The following is a 26,123-nucleotide window of genomic DNA, read 5'->3' as shown; positions in this document are numbered from 1 at the left end:
CAAGAACACAGAAGAGGAAGATTTTTATGAAATAGAGTTTAAAGAATATTTAGATCTTTGGTGTGGGAGAAAAACATAACAAATTGGTGATAGTAGATGCCTCTGGAAAGAGGAGTGGATGGTGGGAGATCTAGGTAGGAGAGACGCTTTTCTATTTTGAACCATGTCTTCGAAGCCTACCAAAATAATGAAAGGAAAACAACAAAATAAGTGCTATAAACTGTTCCTTGACCAGAAGTCTGTGTTTTGCTTTGAGAACTTCCACTGTTTTTTAAGGCTTCAAGCAAATTTTGGTGAACGAGTTATAAAGACATCTCCCTTAGCCTTATTCTCTTGACTTAAGTAATACTGGGTTTTCTTTAGCTAAAATTTCAATTGTTGCTAGCCTTAAGGGATTTTTTTCCCACCCAATACATCTTATCTCAGTATTTTCTGTCTTGGTATTCGTTGATTTTTATCATCCTAAACATTCAACACATTAGTAACACTCCGTTTTCCATCTTTCTAGTCTTCTTGCCCCATAATTGATATTTGGAAAATAGCTTCCAACCCACCTTATTTTCATGACATTTCTCTTATCCTCTTAAAATGTGGTCCTTTCATTAGTGGGCCAATTTTATTCACCAAAAGATGGATTATTGTGCCATTTGCTGGCTGTTTCAGTGTGTAACCGATTAAATCGGGGTTGGTAACTAAAGGTTTCACATTGGCATATAGGGAGATAGCAGTTCTCAGCGGGTACATCTTAATGGAGATTTTTTCCATTTTGAAAGACATGTTTTTTTGACGGCTCTGCCATGGTTTTGCCTCCTCTGGAAATAATACCAGAGTTGCCGTTATTTGTGATAGGAGAGAGACTGTAGAAAGAAAGGATGTTGGCTTCAAGGTAAAGGTTTTGGCAGATCCAGTGCCATCTCATTGGTTACAAAGCCTTTCTGGAAAGCGTGCAATTATTCAGCTTGTACAGCACAATTAAGTAAACAATTCATTTAGTCTCTCTATTGATACTCCATTGCAGAGGGACTGGGGTGGCTCGGGAGATTGGAAATGGGAGCTGGAGCTTTTTCCCTCGACGTAGGTGGTTTGGATTTGTTCCTTAGGGTAGTGACCACATAGTGTCTCCATCTGATGGCTGTGCAGTGACCCGTGGGAAACAGATTGGTGGTTTCAGGCCCATGGAGAGGCGGTCACATCTCAACATCCAGGATCCCAGCTGGCAGAAATATGTGAGGATTATACTGACATGATTCTATTCAGTTTGTGCTTTAGTGAAATTTATATGGTGGAAATCCTACTTGCAGGAAAGTGAGCTTTAGAATATCTTCATAAAACTCGGAAGGAAGGTATCGCAGCCTTCCACATTTGTCCGATGATTAGCACACTTGGCCTGTTTATTTTGGCTTCGAGCTTTCAAGAATTTTTAGGGTCGTAAGACTTCTCCCACATTTGTGAATGTCGAGGATAACGTATGTATTCACAGCTAGTACAGACTTCCTGAAGAAACACAGGTCTTGGGTACAGGATTCTCTTTTCATGTTTTTGTAAATTGTGGCACATCTTGGGACTTTTAGACTGAATGAGGCTTCCTGAAATGAAACAGATATGCTTATAAATTATAAAGATGTGCTTATAAAGTACCATTCAGACCTAAAATATTTTTTAACCTAGGTCTGGGGGCCATGTTGATTGGCCCACTGTTCTACCTCCAGATTTTCCCTTTCCAATTCTAATATTTCATGACCTTTTCTACACACACATGCACACACATACAAAAATTACTACTTAGGTTACTTGTTCTAGTTGGAGGAAGGAATCCATGCCTGGACCTCTGGTAGATAAGCTTTTCAAAACCGAATGCCGTACCAAAGAAAAGGAATACGTATGTGTAAAGTCCTAGGGTGCCATAGTTGCCAGTAACATCTGCATAACCCTGTGACACCATAGACAGTTGCCATTTGTCTCAAGATTCTTTGAAGACTCAGAGTTAACTGCAGTGTTGAGCAGGTGAAGTATTAATAAAAAATGGGTGATAAAATTCTCTTTAGCGCTTGGGAGGAAGACGTGGGCCCATGCAGAGGAAAGTCTAGCTTCTTCTTTTGCCCCAGCTCACCTATCCCTAATATTTTGCTGTGGTGTAAGGGTTTTCCTAAGGCTTGGATGCCTCTTGGTGAGGACATCAGCTAGGTCTAAGATTTCTGGAATTTGATTTGTCAGTGTCAGGTATCATCTTTCAGATGCAACATGCCGTCAGATGCCCCCTCCCTGCAGGCCCCAGCACTTCAACCCGTCCCTGTCACTAACAGGTGAGTTAGTGTAGCCGAAGTTGGGAACGAACCTGTGTTACCAACCATGATTCGTGTTTTTCTGAGGAGCCGACCTCGTGGGGGCGTTGCTGGAGGGCGGCCCGTGATTGGCCATCTGACGGACTACTTCCGTGTTGGGCCACATTGCATGTCAGATCAGTGCGCACCCACCGGGTCTGGTCTAGGCAGTGGGGGAGAGTGGTGGGGCTGATGGGCGAGTCCAAGTGGGGAATGTGCCTCCGTGGAAGGGATATTTGCCTAGTTGTAGCTAGTGGTGGTATTTATTTCTCTATGTTAATGATAATGATGGACTCTAGTTCTCTTTGTAGACCACTACGATGAGACTTTTAAAACTCCTCGCTTTCTTGGCAGAAAAATGGAACATGCTGGAGAAAGGCATGGGAAAAATAGCAGGCTTGGACCTTTCATCTTCTCCCTTTCCCTTTTTTGCCCAGCCTGATGGTGTCAGGGGCCCACAAATCCCTTGGGCGTGGACAGAGCCGCTCTGCATAGGTCCTGAGAGAGTTTGGGCATGTGGTGGAGTTGAATTTGTGACAGCTGTCTTTGTTTATGACATGCTTAAAATGTCAGGGTTTGCTTTATTTTGTTGCTTGATTTAAGTTTATTATTTAAACTTCAAGGTATCACTTAAATACAGAACTGAATTGGAAGAGGGTTAAGTTGGATCTTTTCACTGACAAGAAAATTATCAAGTTATATCTTCATCACTGAATTACAGAAACACAGTTGGATTTTTTTTTTTTTTTATAAACTCCTTTGGTGAAGACTAATTCTTTTTGAAAATTATTTGAGAAGAATCTTGTGGGAGTTTATAGAACTGATTCACTCGCTTTCAGGGAGACTGATTTGACTTTTCTCTCCTGAGGTTGGCAGTAAATGCTTTTTTTCAGTTTAGAGGAGAAAGGCTTTATAGCCTCCTCTTTTCCATGACTCATAACTCTCTGAGCAGTCACATTGGGCTTTACAATGAGGGGTGTAATGAGAGTTTGGGGAAAAGTGTTACCTGAATTGAGCCAGCCATTTTGAGTGGAGAGCATGAAATAAAGAAAGAGGGGCGATTGATCTTTCCTTTCCAAACTTCAAATCTGCAGTGTGCCCAGGCTCTAAGAACTAACTTTCCTGTTAAGAGGGAAAAAAAATTATTTTGGTGGATATCTTAAACAGAATTAATTCTGGCTTTAAAGCTTTCATACAGACATTTTCAACTTGCATAGGCTGTCCATAATTTCAGGAAAAGTGGGTAGCTTCAGGCTAGATTGTTTTCTCTGTTGGTGGGTGTAAATGTGTATGGAAGCTATTTGTTTCTCATATAAAATTGGATCTGTTGACATAAGCATTTTTTTTTAAAGCTTGGAGATGTAAGTCTGCATGAAAGACTTCACTCAAAGTTGTCCTCCTGAGAACTTGAATTTAGTCAAACATGTTGCTGTGAGATGAGTCACAATTTGAAATATTTTACATAGATTTCTCTCTGAATTTTGTATCAGAATGGGTTTGTAAAGGAGAGTTAAAAGTAAATGTCAGTAGATTGAGGAGCGAAATGGAATACCTCTAGTGTTGAAATGTCATTTGGGAGGGGAATATCCCAGCTAAAATAATGATATTTTGTATTTATCATCTTCTCTCTTTTCATTTGTTACCTCTTTCTGAATGTACAAATCTGTTCCTTTCTTCATATAGGAAAAGAACTAGAACTGGACCACTAGAAAAATGTAAAATCCAATAAAATCTATCCTTAGGCTTAGGAAATTAAAATATTAAAAATTTCACACAGATTTCATTGCCATTTGTAGCCTGGTAAAGCAAAGGAGGCATCACAGGTTCATATAGGTCCAAATTTGTTTATTTTCAACAACATAATTGAGGCTAAAATTTTTAGCTTTTTTTCCTCCCTCTCCTCTGTCCGCGTGCTTGCCTTCTTTCCTTCTTCCCTCCCTTCGCCTCTCCCTCCTTCCCTTCCTTCTCTGCAGTAATACTTAGAGCTCTGCGGTTTAGTATCCCTTAGCATATGTTTAGCAGGCTCTCTTCAAAACAGGATGCAAAATTTTATGCTCTCCTCCACCAATTTGCATTCAAATTTATTAAGAATTGGTGGAGGGAGGAAAGGAAAATGTAAATACAGGGCTATTAAGTCCATGTCATTATTGTACCCATTGGTCAGGCTGCCTCATTCATATTTTGCCCTGTTTCTAGGACAAAGATTCTAGCCTCAGTTCTGTCATTAACTGGCTCTTTAACTTGGGTCTTGGCTCCTCAACATCTCTGAGTTACACTTTTCTCATCTGTTAAAGTAAAGTGGTTGCAACAGATGATCAATAAAGACCTTTGCTGAATTGTATGCATACTCTACAAATTCTCAGTTCTCTTTCTGTGGGCATTTTAGCCCATTTCCTGTCTGACTTCCCAGTTAACGGGGGATTTCACCCATGGCTGACAGGATGAAAAGTGAGAATTGAGTTCTGCAGAATTTTTCTCAAGGCAACTGGGAAGCTGCTTTCTCAAAGCCAGAGAGATGGGTCACATGGAAGCACACTGCTCACCAGGTTGTTAATCCAGATACACAGAAGTCATCCATGTAGAAGTCATTTCCCTCTCTCTCTCTCTCTCTCTCTCTCATTTTCTCTCTCCACCTCTTTATCACCACCCCACCCAATCTCTCCTGTCATTTCTACTTCCTAAATATTTCTTGTCTCTGACTTCTGTTTCTGTTGACAATGCCCCAGATCAGGCCACCATCATCTCTTCCCTAAATGACTACAGCAGCCTCGTAAGTGGTCTCCCTGCTGCCAGTCGTGCCCTATCCGTTTCCCAAACAGTAGCCAGTGAGATCTCATTTGATTCCACTCTCTGCCTCAGTGGCGGCCTTCTTGATTCCTATAGCATGCCAAGCTCTTCCTCTTATCAGGAAACGTGCTAGCCCCTCTATCTGGAACATTCTTATTTATTTATTTATTTTTACACATGCCTGGAACCTTCTCTTTCATCTCTTCTCAGCTTAAATATCACCTCTCTCTCATCAAAGAGGGAACTTCTTTGACTAAGCACTTCTCTTTACTGTCTATCACTTTTCTCTTTCCTTCTTGGCACTTATTACAGGTTGTAATGTATGTATTTACATGTGTAATGAGTGTCTTTACAAAAACTTAGGCGTACAGAGAGATGGGATGCCATTTCTCTATAGCTGAACCTGAGCCAGCTCATGAATCTCTCTCTAAATGATTTCCTCTCACCCTTCTTTTCTTCTCCCTTGAGGCAATTAAAATTCTGGAGGAGCTGAAGTGTTTTCACATCAGGGATGCAATGTCCAGTTTGTACCATTTATCTTTGATGGCCTGTAGTAGATGTATAGTGAGTTTTGAAGGGAATCAAGAAATAATACTCTTTTTCCCCTCCCAAATTCTGGTCAGTTGAGCTGTAAGCAAAAGAAGGCAGCATAGGGAGATTGAAATAGCACCACCATCATTAATAAAGCAGATGTTAGAGAATGTGTTTTACATTTGTGGGCAAGTGGATTTGCTCATCGAAGCTCTAGCCTGAGAACAAACACATTCTTAAAATAGTTGCTAACTATAAATGCTGAGGTGGTTTTAATTAGAAAAGAACAGTGGTTGTCTTAATCTTTATTCTCCTGCATCTCTGCTTGTGGGAAGAGGAGGTTGGTCATGTTCTTGGTGAATTTTTACGATACACTTTCAGTTACTCCTTTTAAAGGAAAGTTCCAGAGCAGTGAGTGTCTGGTCCTTTTCAGCCCTCTGTAATATTTGTTGAAAGAAGTAAAGTGTTTGTTATCCAGTAGCATGTTCTTAAATGAGTTCATTTAGTGTTAAGCCAGAAATGTTAGGAAATAAGAATTATTTTCTAGGTGTTCATTTGTGTGTGTGTGTGTGTGTGTGTGTGTGTGTGTATCCCTTGAGGCACAGAAGGGCAACATTGGAGATAGGTAGCCTCTAAGGTGGCCCTAAGTGATCCTTGCCTCCTGGTTTGCAAACCTTTGTGTAATTCCCTTCTGCCTGAGCGTAGGCTGGACCTGCCGGTGACTCACGTGTAATGAATAGACTATGGCAAATGATGAGATGTCATTTCTGAGATCAGTGACATAAATACTGCCACTTCTCTCTCTCTCCCCTGTCATTTTCTGTCTCTGAGGGAAACTGGCTGCTACAGGATGAGCTGCCCCGTGGAGAGACCCATGCAGCAAGGAACTGAGGGAGGGCTTTGGCTAACAGCCAAGAAGGAGTGGAAGCCTTCCTTCTAACAGCTCTCGAGGAACTAGACCTTGCCAACAACCAGGTGAAGGAGCTTGGAAGTGGATCCCTCCCCACTTGACTCGAGTCTTCAGATGAGGCTGCAGCCCCATTTGACGGTTTGAGTGCAGCCTCTTTTTTTTTTTTTTTTTAAGATTTTATTTATTTATTTGACAGACAGAGATCACAGGTAGGCAGAGAGGCAGGCAGAGAGAAAGGAAGGGAAGCAGGCTCCCCGCTGAACAGAGAGCCTGATGAGGGGTTTGATCCCAGGACCCTGGGATCAGGACCTGAGCCGAAGGCAGAGGCTTTAACCCACTGAGCCACCCAGGCTCCCCTGGGTGCAGCTTCTTGAAAAATCTTGAGCTAGGGTCAAGCACAGCTGAACTGTGCCCAGATTCCCTACCCACAGAAACAGTGAGGTACTAAATATTTGTTGTTTTCAGCTGCGAAATTTTAGGGTCAACCATCACGCTATAATACTTAGTAATACATTATCCGCGTGAAGTAGGGAAAACAGAATGTATCCTATCCAGCATCCTGTGGCAGAAAGAGAGCACTGGGGAGGTGCCCAGTAATGCTTATTGATATTAGTAATTGATAGACAACCAAAATATCTGTTAAATTATTCTAGGAGTTAAAATTCTCATGTTGCCTTTTGGGGAGAAAGCAGACAACTGTAGAGGGGTACTTCTGTATCTTTCATCTGGGTTTATTGTTAAGTGCATGTTTCTGTATTAATAGCTGCTGCTAAGGTGAGGAGGGCATGGAGGGGCATATAAACAATTACAGCACATCACAGTAGGTAGAACATGAAAACTTACACTGGCAGGAGAAAATCACATTGAAAGGTGGGCCAGAAAATCTGGTGGCAGAAAAGACAGCTAAACCAAGTTTAGATGGACTTGGGATTTTGACGAGGTTAACAGATTTAAGTTGAGGGATAGTCTTTACATACATACATCAGTCCTAACGGTCTCCTGCCACTGCCGTATTTTGTTAATGCAAAATATTTTTTATCATGTTCTTTGCCATTCTGCAGGGACTCAGAAAATCCCAGTATTATTGTAGATATCCTCTGAACTAAGGTAATACATATGGAGTGGGAAAGCACAGTGGTGGGTCTTGGAGTCAGACGGGCAGTGCTCGAACATTCTGAGTTCCCCTGTTCTACTCACTGAGCCCCAGTGTCCTCAACTTTAAAATCATAATGGTATCTACTGGGAGAAATAGAAATCCATATAAAGATTTACCACGGTATTTGTCATATACCTGAATGGTAGCTGTCAGTCTTGTTACAAGTACGAACACCATGGTTGGCACATAGACATGCAGTAAATATCAATTTCCTGCCCCTTCTGTTTTTCCTCTATTTCCTAAAATCTAGCCTGTATTTTTTGATTTCTGTTTATTGATTTTTTATTCTCCAATTCAAGAAATATTTTGATGCAGGAAATCTTAAAAAGGCATTGCTCGTTTAAAGCCTCTTTGCTTTCTCCATTTATTCCTAAAGGTTTTATTGTTAGCAAAGCCTTCTGAGAGCTTGCAACATAAATAGCTTGAAATCACCAGATAACAGAAGATTTTTTTTTTTTTTCTTTAAATTTAGAGATTAGGAGCCAGCTGAGCTAGAGGGGAGATATTTATCATGTCATTATTCTGGCTATGTAGGATTGAGTGCCCATTTTATGTCTTCTCTATGAGTATCAAATTAGCAGGAAGGGCTGTAGTTGTATGAAACTGGGGGGCGGGGGTAAGACAAGTGAACTCTGCTGTATCAACAGGATGGAGTATTGTAGGAAAATTAGAGAAGAAAAATGCACAATAGGGGGTTGTTTTAGACAGAAGGCACAACAGTTAACAAGGGTTAACCTACGCTACATTTTAATTTTTCCTATTAAATAAAACTTTAATTTCAGTTTAACAACATTGTGACTCTCAACAAGTTCTCAAAAATAATTCTGCTTTTGTAAGCTGTTGCATTTAAAATGACTCCTTTGAAAGGAGTAATTTTTCATCTCAGCTCAGTGCCTATGATTGAATTGAATTCATTACTGAGTTTCTAGGAAGGTATTAAGCATATCAAAGACAAAAAAATTATGGTATTGCCAAGGAGCTGAAAAGTGTACAGAATTTTCCATGGTCAGGGTTTCATGACATGTAAAGGAACAGGGGTGGGGAGGGATTGTTAGGATACTTAGCAGTGAAGAAGAGTTTAAAATGCAAAGTAAACGTAATATAAGGAAATAGCACCTTGAAAGTGAAATCCAACAAAGTTGAGAGTTGATTCAAATCCCTTCAGTACTTCTTTTGTGTGGAAATGATTTTGTTTTTAAATAAAATCTTATCCTTGGTCATGTTCAAGTGTCCACGGATTATCCCTAAGCAAAACCATTGAGGGTTCACTTCTTGGCTCCTTCATTCATTTGTTCACTAATTGATTCATTCAACAAATATTAATGAGTACCTGCTACTTGCCAGGCCCTGTATTAAGTCCTGAGATATAGTGGAGAGTCACACATGCCTGGGTTTGGGGAAATGCTGCCTTTTCTATTGAATCCCATTCCCCCTCTGCAGAAATATTCACAATGCCTGTTAGCACATTAAAGGCTCTGAGAAGTCCTGCACTGAAGAAACCTGTTTAACCTTCTTTGATACAATGTTTCCTAGACCTTTGTATCCTTAAGGGACTATTCTTTCTGGGAACACACTATGGGAAATCTAGTGCAGAAGGACAGGATGACATTGGATAACAAGGCAAGTAAAACACTGCTTTAATTCATACTTGTTGATTCCAGGGGCTCTGTCACCAAGCAGCTTGGCCCTCCACTTAATGAAGAGGAAGCATGGACTGCCTCAATTTTGTCCAAGACCCTTTCTATTCTCTGTATTTCCAGTGCCCACATTTTTCGGCTCAGAAAATACAAATTCAATATGACCAGCGAGGTTTTTCAGTCCGTTCACAATGGTCCTGGAGCTAGCTGTTGGCCAAAAGAAACCTCCTTACTATTCACAATAGTATATTTGGGGGAAATAGATGAAAATATTGAATATATGGTTAAATAGGATTCTTTTAAAACCATTCCAATACATCTACCATCTGAGAAGAGGTAATCTTTGGATTGCCCTTTTTGGAATTATGTACTTTCATAAAGTGAAAATACCCCTCAAAAAAGTATATGAGTGTACTACAAAAAAAATTAATATGTGGGAAGTAATGTAAGCACATGGTACTTTTAATTTCTCCGTGGCCCCGGGGCACCGTTTTCTGCTCTTTTCTGGGAAATCACTCATCATGTAGCTATCGGGGAAAGGGAGCACTTCGGCCCCCTTTCTGGGAGCAATCCAATGCAGTATGGATATTAATTAAATTTATTAAACAAATAACACAGCGACTCGGGGAAGCAGGGGTCCATCTGCTCGTTCTGCAGACAGATCTCTGCAGAGACGCGAGCTGAATGGTAGTTAAAGCAAAGTTGCCGAGCTCAGCAGATGGGCTCTTGTCTCCAGTGGGGGAGATTTGGTGGCGGTCCAGCAACTCTTTCCCCCCTCCAGGTTTTTGTTCCTTGCAACTGTGATTGAAGAAGCCCTTTTCTGTCTTTTCCCAGCCTTGTGCCCCTCTCTCCCACCCCACCCCGCTTTGTTTATGTGAGCAATGTTTAAATCTGAGTGATTTGTTAGAGAGGCAAGTCCCGGCTGATCTCATTTTGTGTATGTGCTGTAAAGCTCAAGCAGAAGATAATTGGGAAAATGTAATCCCATTGACTTTACACCCCACTTGTGTACATTGCAGCAACTCAGCCTCGTGCCCTGGAATAAAACCTCTGAACAGATTTGAATTTAGTCAGCATTCCCATTCCCTGCCTTTGGAAGTTATTATTCTGAGGTTTAGATGCTTATGGTTCTTAACATCGTTCCTTGGATCGCCTTCAGATCTAGGTGCCTTTTAAGCCATGCAATTTAAGGATTCTTGTTTGTTTGCTTTTCCCTTATGTCTTCATATTCTGTTGGCAAGAGTCTGGGTGCCTTAAATCCCGGTGTCTCCTTCACTTGCCATCTGGGATGAGATGACAGTGTTAGATCAGCACATTCGGGATCTGCTGTGTCTTTTAGAAACCCACCTCCCCACCTCCCCACCTACCTCTTCCATGAAAAAAGATGGTGAATTTGAAACCTTTCTGTAAGGAAGAACCACTTTGCTTTCAGTTGATGATCGCTTCCCCGTATTTGGTGTAAGTTTTGACAAAAGCCCGCTTGGACAGAATTTAATGCTAGCATGTTAAGTTAATGCAAATCACTCCTCCCAGCCTTTTATCCCTAACTGAATCTTTGCAATAATTATTTTTGTAGAAGGCTCTGTCATTTCTGGCATTTCATGTCCCCTCACCTGAGACCAGGGCCTTTCTCAGGGGGCAGAGTGGGGGGCAGACGAAGCCTGCTAGGCAGACTGTGTGCTCTATTGATGGTAAAGTTTTGGGCTAGATAGATGCCACCTTGGGCTGAGTCCTGAAATGCCCTTGTCTCCGAGAGATAGGTCTGGTTCCAGCCAAACTGCCGGTGGGACACATTTACAGAGATAAAGGCACCTCTGTGGGATAGAAACTCTTCCCGTCAGAGTGTGTTCCCTCCCTGGCCCGCCATTCTTGGCCAGCAGAGGTCTCTGTTGATTACAGAACCCAAAGACAGAACCGATGAATCTGGGGTTTCCATTATCCCCAGGTACACAGAGTTTTGTGGGAAGATGGAGGCCAAACCTTTATTCCAGTTTGTAAGGAGAAGTTGGTTGTTTCTGCCGCTCATGAAGGTGTTCACCAAGTCCAGCCTTGATATTGGGCCGTGTTTGTGCTTTTTGATACCGAACCTGAAACCCCAGTCTCATAGGGTTTAACCAGGAGATGCAGTGTTTTAGCTGCTGGTGCCAGCCCCTGCCCCTCACTGGGGATCCAGCAACCCCCCCGCCATGCTAATATTCATAATAGGAAGGCTTCTGTTACTATGGCAAATTGTTGGAATGAGGTGGAGATTTTGTTTTTCATTAGAGCCCTGCCAGTGATTACTGTGAACTCTGAGACTTATCGCTCCATCCCAGTTTTTTTATGGAATTTAAAAAGGCACAGCAAAAAAGACAGTCATGAAGTGGCTGGTGAAAAATGTTTGTTTACCAGCAAGTCGTAGGTGAACTGCCAATTTATTTCTCTAATTTGTTGGAAGTCAGAATTGGCTGGGGGCAGGGGAAAGACTCTACATTTTGAATTCATAGCCTATTTACCAGTGTCTGCTCCGCTTCTCCTTCCACCCTGGTGTACCTGGGCTAATTCTGTTCTCTGATTTAAATCGCAATCTACTGGCTCTGGCATCTCAATTTAAGGGAAGATTGGATGTTGTTTTTCAAAGGGAATTGCAAGTGTTTTACTCTTGTCTGAAAACAGATTGTGGCGTCTTTCCCAAGGATAAGCTTAGGAATTACATATAAATCTCAGGGTTTCATTCTTAGCAAAATGTTTTCAACCCTCTTGTCCACACATTAGTATAAATGAATAAAACAGAGAAAAAGCCAGAAAACACCCTGACAGACAGTGTGTGAATATTTCTGATCTGCTTCCTCAGCCTGCCATTCTACTGAACACATTTTGTTTACTCTACGGCTTCTAATTGCTTTATTGCAGATTTTGTAGGCAACATGACAACTTGGGAGTAAAGGCATAAAAAAGCTCTTGATGGGCAACAGAAGTTAACACTCATCTGTAAGGAACCAGGGAGCAGCTTGAAAAATAACAATTTATTTTAAAATTATCTGATAAGGGCAGGTATTTTTCAGATGTACTTGTTTATTTGGCTATGTTGTACCTTTCTTCTAGGAACTCAAATGTAGACTTTAAAAATATTCACTCTGGGGCTCCTCGACTACTCCTTACTGTCTGTCATGCTTCTGATGACTGTTTAGTCAAGAAACCCTGTTTGGGAAGATCACCAACAGCCTTTTGTAGCCACTGTCTCAGAATGACGATGTTGTAGCTCTTCAAAGCATGGAGCTCACTGTGTAGGACAGAGACTGACGAATGGTCTCTCCAAGCGAGACCCAGGCCTGGCAGCTTGTACCTGAAAACACTGACGATTGACTTGGGCCTCGGGGGACACAGCCCAGCTCCTGAGAGAAAAAGTAAAGTTCGTGGCCCTTGTCATCCCTAATGATCCCCCCAGCCTGTTCCTGTGACTCTGTCTTATTTCTGTTACATGTCTAGAGCTTTTCATAATCCTGGATTCAATAAATATTGATTGATTGTTGATTAAATTTGCATTTGGTTTCCAGGAGCCATGCAGAATAAGCCAGCACACTATGTTTTGGCCTCTGGCCATCTGAGTCTTCTCAGGTCCAGGAATCCCTTATCTTTGCTATGCTGCAGAAAACAGCCTTCCATTCTTCTGATCTAGTCTTCTGAGGTCAAGCTGACAGAAGGGCCATCTTAAGGCTGTGTGATTCTTTGTTCTCACTGTACTACCATGTATTTTAATTCAAATTCAGAGTCTTGTGGTAGGAAGGGAATTTATAGACCCGTAGCTCAGCCCCCTCCCAGTGACAGCCATGATGGAGGGATCACGCTACTTACCATTTGTCCCTTTATCCAACGACAGAGAATTTACTCCTGCGTTGTTGCAGTTTTTAATTTTGTGTTTTAAAATACTCGAGATGTTAGAAGCTCATTCTTTAAATTCATGAGTAGAAATCACCATCTAAGGAAACCCGGACTTTGTTTCGAGAAGTGATGAAAATAAAATCCCAATTCAGCTCTGTGGTATCGTGATATCCTTTTCTACATACTATGTCTTCAAGTAGGCTTACATCTATTTAATGTTCCTACATTCATACATTTCCAAATACGCATATGTTTAATGATCACTAGCTACCATTGCTAGTTCCTGGGCTAAGTGCTTTATATGCGTCATGCCTTTTAATCTTCCCAACGTACTGATATTCTTATTTTAAAGACGAGAAGATTGAAGCAAGGAGATGCTAAGTGAGTTGCCCAAAGTCTAAGGAGTCTAAAATAATCTAACGTAGCTCATAGCCAAGCCTGGAGTTGCAGCCAAGTCCGCGGACTCCCGTATGGCCTCATTTAACTGCTCTGCTATTTTGCTAGCCTGTATTTACTCATTTCTCATTTCCTTAGATCCCTAAGGAATCTGAGGCCTGTTCAAACAAAGGTGCACATAAAATAGCATAGTTCAAAGCCAGAGGAAAAAGAGAAATCATATGAGAACCCTTCAGATTTTTGGAGGGAGCAATCCCAATCCCATTGTGCCTAACTTTGTACTTTCTAAGTCAACGTTGCCAATTTCTGAAGCTTTCTGCCTACTGGGAGGAAGGTGGGTTCCTACATTGGTAACTTTTCGGGGGCAGAGGCCTTGTCTTGCCACCCCTGTGTTCCTGGGGCCTAGCCGACAGCGTTACGGTTGGAGGAGAGCACTGGGGACGATGAAGCTGGATACCGAGGTTTGATTCAGGCTGTTGCTGCTGAAGCACACTCATTCAGAGCAGGCCTGGGGTCAACTTGGATGGCATTTGTGACTTGGGAACCCAAGGCAAAAATGGGAATGGGAGGGACGTCTGGGTGGCTCAGTGGGTTAAGCCTCTGCCTTTGGCTCAGGTCATGGTCTCAGGGTCCCGGGATCGAGCCCCACATCAGGCTCTCTGCTCAGCAGGGAGCCTGCTTTCCACACCCCCCTGCCTGCCTCTCTGCCTACTTGTGATCTCTCTCTCTCTCTCTCTCTCTGTCAAATAAATAAATAAATAAATAAAATCTTTTAAAAAAAATGGGGATGGGAGAGGAGGAGAGGTAGAATACAATAACATTTTATCTTTCTTATCTGTTGTCCACTGTATGCTATTTTGCATTTTTTGTATGTATCACTGTAAAACACCTTGAATCCCTTTTAGAATGAGGCAGGACATTAAAAAATGCTTATATATTATATAGATGCACATACAAACACAGAAAATATTAGATCGAATTGACCCGTTTAATGACATCCTTTGTTGTCTGCTGACATAGATAGAGAAAGGGTGGTGTCATCCCCAGGAGGAGGCTAAGGATTGCTGGCTTTGCAGACTAGGTGGGGAGGCAGAGGGGAGGTGATGAGCAGGGGCGGGCTCTCCGCGTGCTGTGGGAGCCATCCCGGTGAGCATCCCGGGGAGTGTGACTTCTAGGCCTTTGCCACGCAGTTCATCTTCCTCCGGAACTTGAGAGTTTCCCCCCAAAACTGAATGTACCTCAAATTCATGCAGGAAGAATAGACATGTTCTTACTTTATTGCAAGCAATGGTACTTCCATTCACGCAGCTGGGGATCGTACTGAAAACGGTTGCATACATCACATGCATGTCATATTGACTTTAGTCAACTCCACCAGCCCCCCCCCCCCCGCACCGGTTTTCATCACAGATTCCCTGCCTTAGATTTGTGCATCTGACGTTTTACACCTAAGTTCGGGGCTTGGCGTTCATTACTCCCATTTTGTGGGAGAAGCAGGTTCAAGGAGGCTGGTTCAGTCTTCCTTATCCTGTGTGGTCCTGCCTTTTCTCTCCTGCCCTTGTGGCCCCTTCATTTTTATTTGTTTGCTCCCAGTCCTCAGCGTCATGTCCCTTTCTGTGGTTGATTCCATGTGTTTGTGACCAGATGGTACCAGAGCCCGGAGTGATGGGTTTTGAGGGAATTTTCACAATTATCTTCTCTGGGTGGGGAGTATTTGTAAAACACGGTAAGCAGCCCATATTGGGTGTCTCTCATACTGCCTCATAGTATGCTAAAGTGACTGCCTGCCTTGCCCTGTCATCTTCACGTGCTAGGCCTCCAGCCCCTGGAGGAAGGGGAAGGAAGGAAGAAACCCTACACGGTTCCATCAGAACTCAACAGCCCAGTCATCACCGGGTGCCCTCGGCACACTCTTGCTTTGTTCTCCCCAGAGAAAGTTGGAGGGTGAGTGTGGCAGGCCTGTTCCATAGAGCTGCACTTGGCTCTCCTTGTCTAGTAACCAGCGCTGCTTGGCCGCATTCAGGATGTCCAAGTCAGGTGGTGAGGTTTTGTCGTGTTACATGGGAGCTTGTGGTGCACGTCATTTACTTTCTGTCAAGACAAGGAGTTGGTTCCTGGGTGGCCCTTTACAATCCAAGCCAGGTTGGATAAGTCTCACTCAACCTAAGAGTCTCTCAGACATCAAGACCTTTTGTTTAGGAAGAAGAAAATTTTGGGATAGGGAAGGGCCTGATGAAAAAGATTCTTTCCTTTGGATAGGTTGCATCACAAAGAGGAAATTGTTTTCCTGTCTCCTATAAGCTCAAATAGACCAGGGCTGCTGTTTCTCTGCTGGGATGACTCAGAGAATAAGAGCATCTTGACTTAAATAATGAGTATAGCCCTTTTCATCTCTGACATCTGTGTTTTTCCCAGCCCTTACCAGGGGTCACTGAGGTGCAAAGACAAGCTTTGGTTCAGTTCTCCAGAACTTTTACTGTTTGTAATACTTGTCGTTCATTCATTCACCAAATATTTGTTGAGTGCTTTCTAGAATCAGGACAAACTAAGAAAGCAGCACCAATGGGTCCCTGCCCTCCAGGAATCTCTGTCTAGAGGAGGAGAAAGAGATCAGTTAAAGAATTGATTACAGCAACAATATTGTAATTACAAAAGTGGTAAATGATTTTAAAGAGACTGGACAGAGAGACCTCATTAGTCTAGTGGTTATGTGACAATTCCAGTAATCCCATCCACGAATGTGGATACCCAGATGTGGGTTCGGGGCGGGATGGGAGTCAAGAACTAGTGTGGGTCGACAGTAGGGAACAAGATGTTGAATAAGGTAGTAGTAACTCTTTATAAAGGCAATGAGTTTATATGCTTCATGTAATCCTCTTGTAGAGCTGGAATGTTTTAATCAAGTGTATATTTCCCTTTCATAATCGAAACTTTTTTGTTTAAAACGATTTTATTTATTTGACAGAGAGAGATCACAAGGAGAGAGAGAGAGAGAGAGAGAGAGAGGAGGAAGCAGGCTCCCTGCCTAGCAGAGAGCCTGATGTGGGACTCGATCCCAGGACCCTGAGATCATGACCTGAGCTAAATGCAGAGGCTTAACCCACTGAGCCACCCAGGCAGCCCTCATAATCAAACTTTTAAAATAAAAACTAGAGAAGATGGATTGTTAGCTTATACACAACATTTATGTCTCACAGTTGTGGAGGTTGAGAAGTCCAAGACGAAGATGTCAGCAGATCTTGTGTCTGGCCAGGGGTGACTTCCTGCTTTATAGACAATTGTCTTCTCAGTGTAGATGGTGGGAGGCGTGAGGAAGTGCTCTGGAGTTTCTTTTATAAGGACACTAATCCCATTTCATGAGACTTTCCCCTCATGACCTAAGCACCTCCCAAACTCCCCACCTCCAAATACCATCCTGTTGGGGATTGGATTTCACCATATGAATTTTGGGGGGATATAAACATGCAGTCTATAGCAGTGTATGATGCATAAATCTGCTTATTCTTGGCCCTGTCCAAGGTGGGATGCCATTCTAGAGTGGAATCCTACTTTTCCTTAGGACATCTCAGGTCCCACTGTGAGCGAGGGTGTCAGCATCAACCCATATAACATATTCCAGTGACACATCATTTGTCTTTTAGTCTTGATATTAAAAAAAATGTATATATGAGTGAAAGTTCTAGTATTTTCTTCCCACCTCTCCATGCTTCTCGTCATTGGATCATCCTGGATAGATGCTTGAATGTATATCCCACACTTTGGAGATCACTGGACTAGAGGACAGGAAGATTGTTGGGGGATACTAAAGCCAAACAGAGTAAAGCATCATTTAAAAACTGTAGGAGTGGGAGTGAGTGATTCTCTGTGCAGCAGATGAAGAGTTTGTTTCTTTTATTTGTTCATTCAACAAACAATAAATTGAGCAATTCTGCCAAGTGCTGTATTATACCCTGGGGAGAAAAAGATAATTCACTTGGTCCCTGCCCCTGGGGAGCTCCCAGCTTCACGAGGAAGACTGAAATGCAAATGAGAAATTGCAGAATAGTATATGGAAAGAGTTAGTGCAAAACACTCAGAGGCCCTCACCTTCTGGGTGTCTTTGTTACTTTTTTAATGGACTTGACTCTGACCACTGCTTTCAATTGCACTGCCTCTTCCGTACAGCCTTCCCCCCACACGAGAGATGTTACCATAGGTTTTACCCTACGTGCCACTTACCACCTTATAACATTCTCTATAATTACTTATTTACTATATTTATTTTTACTGTCTCCCACCCACAAGAATATAGCTTCCCAAGGGTGGGGATATTGGTCTGTTTGGCTCATTAAACTGTCCTAACTCCAGGAATAGTTTGTTGACTAAATGAATGAATGAATGGAGCAATCATCCATCTCTGTCTGATTGTTGAAGGTTGTAGACAGAGGTGGGGCATGGGTGACCAAGGAGGATGTAATAAAGAAGGTGATGTTTGAGTGGGCTCTTAATATGGGGAGTTGAAATTTTAAGAGGAAAGGACATGTTGTGCAGAAGGAACAGTATATACAAAAATACAGAGGTGAGAAATAGCCTAGTGGGTTAGGAAAAGACAAATGGTTCAGTGTGGTTGGGACTTAGGGTATATGGTGGGGAGCAATGGAAGATGAATTCAGACAGTTGAGGAAGATTGTGAAGCCCCTCATATGTGGTGTTTATCATTGGGGAACTTCAGACAGCGGAAGTACCTGAAGATCTGTAAAAAGAGAATTTGATAAAACTAATTTGTGTAACATACGGAAAATCTTACTTCCTTTATTTTCAAGCCTGATGTGCTTGTCCAGAGCATCATAGTCAAGGAAAGGACTTTAACGATGCCCTTGGGCTTTGGATGAGGCCTGAGAAGAAACGGAAAATCTAGGTTAGGAAACAGGTTGTTTCCAGCTATATCACCTGGCCCATCACCCACTCCATAGTAGTTGTTCCCGTAAATATATACAGAACTAAATGAAAGAATACACTTGCTAAGCAGTGTCCAGAGGACCTCTAAAGTGAAAATGATAACGCTTAGGTGGAGTCTGGTTTCATCCCATTGTTGCTAGTTTGAATGCCCCTGGATGTGTTTGTAGATCATCTCCAGGAATCCTTCCTGATGTTACAGTTTTGTGATTAAGAGCATGAACTTTGGAATTAGAACAACTTGAATTTGAATCTTGACTCCTTCACTTGCTAGCTGCATGCCTTCTGTAAGTTCCTTAACCTCTCTGAGTTTCACTTTCCTAATGGAAGAATGTCAGTGTCTACAGTTGCTTGAGGATTAAATGAGGTGGTCTGTGGAAGAGTTTCAGGTACTTACAGGAATGTAGTGGACATTCAACAATGGGTGAAGGACGATTCATTCCTTATATTCATGGGAAGGAATGAGGTGTTTTGGGTCAACCTTGATAAGCGTGTATGGGGTTGAGACACATTGATGTTTCATTGTCTTTAGTCAAAAGCAGAATAAAATGAACATGATCCATTCCATTACTTAAAAAGTTGATAAACATTTTCTTTGTGCCAGACAGTATTGATGGAAATAGAAACTCAGCAATAGAATTACAGAAAAGATGCAGTTTTTCTAGTGACCCATAAGGACTGAACACACCAGGTGTGTTCCTCTTCCATGCTGACACTTTGGGGTGCAATGTAAGAAAGAGAGATGGTTAAGTTGGGATGATAATAACAAGGTCAAGGTTGTAAGTGTGATGTCTGAAACCAACCAGTCAGTGCCACATAGGGAAAGGGCCAGCCCTTTCATTCCACATAGCTCTGGAATGTTGAAAATGACACAGGATGGGTAGGAGGAAAGTTGACTCCTCACTCATGGAAAGGTCCTTGAGCCTTATGCCCTCTTGGTGGTTCATTAATCTCAGCTACAATTTGATCTTGGTCTATGAGGCCCTGTACTACCTGCTTTCTGCTGATCATCTCACTGTCTATGCATAACAGCAACGTAAATATTATTTCCCCTATTATGTATTCATTTGTGAAGCTTAGAGAAGTGAGGAATCTTATCTAGTTTCCCTTGAGGAACAAGAGGTGGATTTGGGACTTGAATCTCTTTCTTGTTCACCCTGAATTGGTAACCTCTAAGCTATGCATTTTTGCTCCGAGGTACAGCTATCCTGTGCTTCGTTAATGAAGGTTAACCATTTTCTTAACATGCATTGGAGCAGTTTGACTTCCTGTAAGACGCAGATAAAATGTCTTTTTCCTTAGTATCCGGTGTCTAATGACTATGAAATGATAGCACAGTCATTTGTGAAGGTGACTTGGACAACCATCCCTCCAATGAGCTCAACAATAGACTGTTCTCTTGCTATTATGTGTGTTCATTAAAACAAGCCTTAAAAAACTGCATGTGTTCATTTGGATACTGACTTCAGAGGGTAGGAAGAAGTGACATACCTAAGTAATCAGTTTGACTTGTCTCGTGATGTTTTGTGCGTTTGGGTATAATATGCTTAATTTATGTGTCATCAAGCTAAAATAAATTTTAATGTTCCTAGTTTCAGATAAGTATATTTTATAATAAAACATTAACTTTAAAAAATCAATGAAATGATCATTTGGGTAATAGGCTGGATTTAAGATACCCAAAAGATCAGATTACTGTAGTTGAAATTCTTCGTGGAGCGTGAATCAAGCATTTTGGGAAGTGGCATTAATTCTGTTGACTTGTTCAGGATAAAGTTTCAGCGGATTAACACAAGATTCAAGAAGTCCAAACCATCTGATATTCCTAAAAAGCCTGGACATCAGCCTGGGCTGAAAGTTTGATTCTTACACAATCACTTAGCTTTATGCTATTAACATGCCCAGGCCTGGCTCCCACCTGGACCGGTTATGAGCTACACATTGGCTTTTGATCTTACCAGGGACTTGGTAAAATAGGGTGAATTGCTTGTGCAAATTTATCACCACTTCCCAAAAGGAGAGCGTACTGCCCCCCACCCCAAGCATGTGCTCTTTTCATAAATTCAGCGACTCTTTTTAGAGGGAGTAAGTGATAACAGAAAATTTTAAAAATGTTACCATGTTCTAGAATTTGGTCTTTGTTTACTTAAACATTATTCAGCCAGAGTGTAAAATACATTGCTGGGGCCCTTTAAAACATTTTTTTGAGTTAGATTCTTAATTCAACTATAAAGACAATTCAAGTGAGAAACTTCAGTGCGTTGATTTTCTTCTTTGCGTCATTGCACTGTAATTAGCTGAGTTGTGTTTTAAATGCAGCACAAGAACATCTCTCTTGTCTGTTTATGTCAGAAAAAAATGGCTAATGAGCACTTATCAAAAAGATGAACATTTTTTCATTAGATTAAGTAAAATCAAAAGAGATTAATAATGTACTATTATGTTTCAGCTTGGAATAAATTGAGTAAAATAGCTAATATCTTCACAGCTTCTTGAGAATTTCTTCGCATGTCAGGATCCTCCCCCACCTACTTAGGCTTCAAGGATGTGCCCGTTTGTGGTGACTGGCTTTGTGAAGTCAAGTCACATTTCCAAAGGATTTGGAATGCCCTTAAGATTATTTGTAAAATCCAAGTATCTACGAAGCAGGTGTCAAAACTGATTTCCTTTGGATATGCTCGTGTTCTTTGCTGCTTAACAATATAGTTCTTTAAAATTGTTTGAAAAAAAGGATTTCCCTCTACTTTCTCTCAGAGATCAGTCACAATGCCACCTGGTACTTAGAACATGCAGAACATTCTTTTATTTTGAGATTTTTTGGGTGTGTGTTCACGTGAATGACTACTAGCCTCTGTGTTCCCAAAAGGTACAGGTGATGAAGGTTGATTCCTCGGGGAAGTTTTATGTAAAAATGTACAAGTTTAAGAACCTTCTCCTTGTAAATGTCACTTAGATGGCAGGTTTTTTTCAGGTCGTCAAAGGTTCTAAGACATTGCTTTCTTTTTTACTATGTGGAGTGAAAATCCATTTTTATCAGTGTGTGCTTGGGGGCTGTATGTACATATCCACAAAGCAACTGATATAACAAGGCCTTATATGGATAAAGAAGAATTTAACTTTCTCAAGTTTTTTGAGTTAGCATTAAGGTAAATGGACAAGAAATAAATTCTCTATATAAAAAATGAAAAATAAACTGCTAGAGACTTAGTATAATCATGTAACTTCTGTTCACATAGTATACTCTTTTGGAAAACATTTTAATTGAAGTACAGTACATTCATAAGTGAAAGAAGCCTGATAGGTTTCTACAGAGTTATATATCCATGTAAACACCACCCAGACCAAGTTGTAGAGCCTTACTAACCCTGCAACAGCATTCTTTACTCCCTAGTTGTTATCAAAAGTAGTAATTGTTCTGATTTCTGTCACTGTGGCTTACTCCTGGTGTTTTGGAGCTTCACACAGCAAGTACTCTTTTGTGTTTTGCATCTTTCCCTCAAAATTATTTCTGTAAGATATCGTAATGTAATTATGTGTATCAGAAAGTCATTTTTCGTTGTTGTGTAGTACTCCATTCCAGCAATCTACCCCTGTTTATTTATCCATCCTTCTATTGGTTTTGTTTCCAGTTTGGGGCTACATGAACAATGTTGCTATAGATATTCTTGTATGTGTCTTTTGGTGGACATATGATTGCATTCCTTTTGGATACATGCAAAGCAATGAAATTGCTGGGTCACAGGGTATGTGTGTGTGCAATTTAGTAGCTACCGGGAATTCTGAGTTGTAGCTACCATTCACATTCCCACCAGAAGAGTACTAAACTTCTAATTGCTCTACATATTCACCCACAAAATAAAATTTTGGCCATTCTGAGGGGTTTAAAAGTGAAATCATTGTGGTTATTGTTGCATTTTCTTGATGGCTAATGATTAGCACCTTTTATCATGCTTATTGGCCATTTGGATATCCTCTTTCATTATGTGCCTACTTAAGTCTTTTGCTTATTTGAAAAAAATGAATTGTCCATTTTTTTCTCATTGATTTTTAGAAGTTCTCTATATTTGGGATATGAATTCTTTGCTGGATATGTGTATTGCATATCTTACTGGTATCTTTTGATAAATATAAGTTCTTAAGTTTGAGGAAGTTATATTTATTAATCTTTTCTTTTTATGGTAAATGATTTTTATGTTCTGTATTCAGAAATCATTTTGCTCACCCCAACATTCAGAAATTATTTTGCTCACCCCAACATTAAGAATATAGCCTGTGTTACTTTCCAGAAGGTTTAGTGTTCTTCTTTTTACATTTACATATAATTCATGTGGAACTGCTATGTATGTGTGCTTTGAGGTGGGTAAAAATTTCATTTAAAAATGTCAGTTATTAAACATACCATCTTTTCCCCCATGGCTTTGAGTAGTACTTTTTTCATAAATTAGGTGGTCTTATATGAGTGGTCTATTTTCTAGACCCTCTATTCTGTTTTGCTGATTTATTTGTCCATCGTATGCCAATATCACTATTTTAATCAGCCCATACTTTATCATACATCTTGATATTTCATAATGTAAATTCTTTAACTTTATTCTTTTTCATGGTTTTTGTTTTGTTTTGGTTTTTTTGGCTATTCTAGCTCTTTTGTCTTTCCATGTAAAATTTTAGGATCAGTTTATTAATTTTTATAGAAAAACCAGCTCAGGTTTTGGTTGGGTTTATAATGAACTTCAAGATCAATGAGGAGCACTGACATCTTTGTAATACTTAGTTTTCTATTCCATGGACACAGCTATCTCCACTTTTGTAGCTCTTCCTTAATTTCTCTCAGCAGTGCTTTGTAGTTTTCAATGTATGGGTCTTACACATTTTTCGTTAGCTTTTTTTCCTAGGTATCTGGTATTTTTGATGCTGGGGATTATTAGATAGCTTACATTATAGTAATGTAAATGGTATTATTTTAAAATTTCATTTTCCAGTTGTTGAATGTTAGTATATAGAAATATAGTTGATTTTTAAATATGATGTCTATATCCCATGATGGCTAAATTCACTTTTTAATCAATAGTTTATTTGTAGATTATTTTGAATATTTTATGTATATAATCATATCATCTGTGATCAATGACACAGATTTTTCTTTTAAAACTTAAAAAATTAATTTTAATTTTAATTTATTTTCTTTGGACCACTATGCTTAATAGAAATACACTGATGATAATGTAACATTATGATGCCTAATAGAAGTGATGATTTCAGACACCCTGTTTCATTCCTAATCTCAGGGTAAAAGGAGGTTTCCTTCCATTACTAGTTTATCAAGATTTTTAATCATCATGTATGGGCATTGAATCTTATCAAATGTTTGTTTGGGGGCATCTATTGAGTGACTATAATTTTTCTTCTTTAGTTAATGGGGTAAATTATATTGATTGATTTTCAAATGTTAAACTAGCCTTGTTATTACTGTTATAAATTAACTTGGTTGAAAAATCTTCTTTTTTCTGTATCATAGGACTTGATCCGTTAATATGTTTGATTTTGTCAGATTCCTTCATCTATGTTCATGAGAGAGATTGGCTTATACTTTTCCTTTCTGGTAATAATTATTTTTTGGTAAGTTTTGGTAAGGGCCTCATAAAATGAGTTCAGAAGTGATTTTATTTTATTCATCCTATGAAATAATTTATATAAGATTTGTGTTGGTTCTTTTTGAAGTGTTTAAAGAATTCACTGATGAAGCGATTTGGGCCTGAAGTTTTCTTAGGTAGACTTTAAATTACAGTTTCTTATTTTTAATGGACATAGGACTGTCTGGATTATCTATTTTTTTCTTGTATCACTTTTGATAAGTTAGTATTTAAAAAAAGGTATCTGTCCATTTCATCAAAATTATAAAATTTATTGGTCTAAAAGTTATTTATAATGTCTCTTGTGTTTTTAATGACTGTAAGTTCTGTATTGATGTTCTTTTTTCCTTTATAGTATTACTAGCATTTTATGAAATTTTTTTTTATTTAAAGAGTCAACTTATGGTTTTGTTGTATTCCTCTATTACAGGGATTGGCAAAATATGGCGCCTGGTCAGATCTACCCATCACTTGTTTTTGTAACTATAGTTTTATTGGAATACAGCTAAATCCATCCACTTATGTATCGTCTGTGCTTGGTTTTATACTACAATGGCAGAGTTGAATAGTGGTGACGAGTCATGTAGTCCACAGGGTCTGAAATACTTACCTTTGTCCTTTTATAGAAAAAGTTTATAGACCTGTGCTCTATTATACTTTTTTCTATTTTAATTAATTTTTGCCCTTATCTTTTATTACTGTTCTTATATTTTCTCTAAGTTTAATTTGCTGTTCTTTTTCACGCTTCTTGTTAGGCCATTGATTTTCATCCTTAGATTTTCATTTAACTGTTATATTTTCTCTAAGTACAGATGAGCTATTTCCCACAAGTTTTTTTTTTAAGATTTTATTTATATATTTATTTATTTGACAGAGAGAGAGAGACAGAGAGAGAGAGAGAGAGAGAGATCACAAGTAGGCAGAGAGGCAGGCAGAGAGAGAAGGGGAAGCAGGCTCCCTGCTGAGCAGAGAGCCCTATGCAGGGCTCAATCCCAGGACCCTGAGATCATGACCTGAGCTGAAGGCAGAGGCTTAACCCACTGAGCCATCCAGGTGCCCCTCCCACAAGTTTTTATATATCATATTTGTGTTATTATTCTGTTGAAAATGTCTTATTATTTCTATTGTGATTTCCTACTTAACTCATAGGTTATTTACAACTTTATTAATTGATTTTCAGGCATTTAAGGATTTTAAAAGTTTTTCCCTTGTTATTAATTATTAGATTAATTCCACTCTGGTGAGAGAGCATACTCCGATTTTAGTTCTTTGAAATTTGTTGAGATGTGTTTTATGGTCTGGTATATGTTTTATTCTGGTAACTGTTCCATAGATACTTGAAAATAAGATATCCTGTAATCATTGAGTGCTATGTTAAGTTTGTTGATCATGTTGTTCTAATTTTCTATATTTTAACTAATTTATTTTCTGCTTGTTCTTTTAGCTACTGAGAAAAGTGTGTTAAAGCTTCCCACTGGGTTTGCGAATTTGTTACTTTTTTGGTTTTGTTAGATTTTACTACATTTGAGACTATGTTATGAGATCTTCATGTTGAATTGACCTTAATCTTTACCAAATTTTTCTTTATATGTAGTAATACTTCTTGCCTTAAAATCTATTTTGTCTGTTTTCAGTACATTTATACTAGACTTTTTTGGGGTTAATGTTTGTATGTTTTCCATCTTTTTTCCTCTCAGCTTTTCTGTGTCCTTACATTTAAGTAATGTGCAGTTGGGTTTAAAAAAAAAATCCATTTTGACAATCTTTACCTATTATTTGGGATATTTAGTTACAACTAATGTAATTATTGTTATTTTTTCCTCAAGTCTACTACCTCACTTTGTTTTTTGTTTGTCTCATCTGTGTTTTGGTCATTTCACCTTACATATTTCCTTCTTTTGGATTTGAAGATTTTTTTATTGCTTAGTTTTCCTTTTGTTAACCAAATATACATTTTCT

At 39.8% G+C, this 26,123-nt stretch overlaps 1 protein-coding gene across 3 annotated transcripts in view; it reads left to right on the top strand.

Annotated features, from left to right (window-relative positions):
- LOC116857103 overlaps window positions 1-26,123 on the top strand; it is a 176,777-nt gene that overhangs the window by 50,434 nt on the left and 100,220 nt on the right. The window contains exon 1 of one of the 3 annotated variants that reach the window (XM_032840947.1): window positions 6,592-6,614. The exons of the other annotated variants lie outside the window; for them this stretch is intronic. The gene's annotated coding sequence lies outside the window, so the exon portion shown is untranslated. Of the gene's footprint in view, window positions 1-6,591; window positions 6,615-26,123 lie in introns of those variants that run through there. 3 annotated transcript variants of the gene reach the window in all.

The sequence above is a fragment of the Lontra canadensis genome, unplaced genomic scaffold (assembly GCF_010015895.1).
Source record: "Lontra canadensis isolate GAN:19392208 unplaced genomic scaffold, GSC_riverotter_1.0 scaffold118, whole genome shotgun sequence".
Classification (NCBI taxonomy): domain Eukaryota; kingdom Metazoa; phylum Chordata; class Mammalia; order Carnivora; family Mustelidae; genus Lontra; species Lontra canadensis.
Note: the sequence above shows the minus strand (reverse complement) of the source record. Positions and strands in the feature narration are given on the sequence as shown.